Source organism: Amphiprion ocellaris, chromosome 2 (assembly GCF_022539595.1).
Source record: "Amphiprion ocellaris isolate individual 3 ecotype Okinawa chromosome 2, ASM2253959v1, whole genome shotgun sequence".
Taxonomy (NCBI): domain Eukaryota; kingdom Metazoa; phylum Chordata; class Actinopteri; family Pomacentridae; genus Amphiprion; species Amphiprion ocellaris.
The window spans coordinates 10171439-10173213 of record NC_072767.1 but is presented as its reverse complement, the minus strand read 5'-3'; the positions used below and the strand labels follow the sequence as shown (position 1 = coordinate 10173213).

General features: G+C 37.1%; 1 long non-coding RNA gene across 1 annotated transcript; it reads right to left on the bottom strand.

The window, feature by feature from the left end:
• Positions 1-1532, bottom strand: LOC111584336 (uncharacterized). The gene is made up of 4 exons (XR_002747676.3): positions 1395-1532; positions 733-834; positions 476-576; positions 1-331 (listed from the first exon to the last, which is right to left on the bottom strand). It is a non-coding gene; the product is annotated as an uncharacterized LOC111584336 (long non-coding RNA).
• Between the last annotated feature and the right edge of the window lie 243 nt (positions 1533-1775).

Sequence of the window (1775 nt, the reverse complement as noted above, 5' to 3'; positions counted from 1 at the left end):
ATGACGTGTCTACATACACTGCTCACAAATAGTTATTCAACTTTTGGGTGAAATTTATGGAAAATGTAAAAAATTCATGCTATGGTGACACAAAATCATGAAAGTAGGGCAGTTAAGTAGAAACATGCAACAGTGATTTCCTCATCTCAAACAATTTATTGAAACAAAAACTAACAACAGTGGTGGGTATATCACAATAAAAATGTCAGTGTTTCATGACAGTTTGGACAGAACAGCAGCCTTCAGCTGTACAATTGTGTCCCAACAGTGGCGTGATCCCGGATATCCAGGCAACAGCTGACCTCTGCCTCGCAATTAACCTTAAGACCATCTATAAAGATGAACATAGATATTATCATCAACTTATTGCGTTTGTTTAACTGTTATGTAATGGATGAAAACATAGTCGAAGCTAAGTAACTAAGCTAACGCTAACATGTTCAGTGTTAAGAGTCAAAACATCTCTGACAATTACCTGCCTTCTCCGCTGCCTGTGACTGCGATGAAGGCAGATTGTTAATCACAGCAGAGCTAATCTGAAGAGCAGATCCACAGTAGCATCCTGCTTAGTTTTTCCTGCATAAAAGCACCCAAATAGGTATTAGTTGTTAGTAATTACTTTCTATATTCATAAACACAGTTAAAGTAAATGTGCTGTTTTATGATTTTAGGATGGGCTGAAAGTTAACATATTGATCATGTTCATGTTTGCATAGTCTAAACAGATCTTACTTGATTTGGTCTGTTGAGAGGAGGACGGCGTGGATGAGCTGCAGGATGGGATCTGTGAGCTGCAGAGTAGTGGTCCTGGTAACTGGACCTCATCATCCAAGACTGACAATTAAATAAAATGAACAAGACATGCTGTTGATAGCATCTGTATTACAAATCATTTTCTCCATTAACTGATTAATTATTGCTTTGTCCATACAATGTTAGAAAGTGTTACAAAAAATGATAAAAATAGCTGCACATTACCAGTACTCTTTACTTCATTGTGTTAAATTGATCAATTGAATTAGTTTTCGACTTGCATTAATGATAATGTTAGCAAACAGTTCATTGATTCTTCAAGAGAAATTTCAATGATTACCATATAGTTCAGTAATATGATTAATGGGTCGTTGTGTAACAACGTGGAAGGTTTTGGATACAGGTCTTGTTAGGAAATACTGCTGCTCCTTTTCTCGGGTTTTATAAGGAATTGTTTCATAGTTTGTTAGCTTAGCGGCGGTTAACTGGTTAGCAAACAACAGTTCAACGCCAACCTCTGATCACTGATGCTGTGTCCCTTCCACGTTAGATGGTGTAGCGTTCATAATATTAATGTGGGACAACTGTAGCTGTGTATTCATAGTGGGCTAACAGCAGGGTGTTGGAGAAATAAAACTTACCATGATCAGGATCGCTGGTCTGCACGGCAGACTCCTCGTGCATCGCACTGCTTGAATGTCTTTGTATTTTAGGCCGATTTCAAAATAAACCTCAATAAAACTCTCGTACGGGTGGGTGTCCTCCATTGTCGTTTCGCCATACCGACATGTCCCTTCCGGGGCTCGGTAGGAAAAAAAGTCGGAATATATTGAATGAAACTCTGAATATATGGAATGAAAATCCGAATAGATGGAATGAAAGTCGGAATATATTGAATGAAAGTCGGAATATATGCAATGAAAGTCTGAATATATGGAATGAAAGTTTGAATATATTGAATGAAAGTCTGAATATATTGAATGAAAGTCGGAATATATGAAATAAAAGTTTGAATATATATA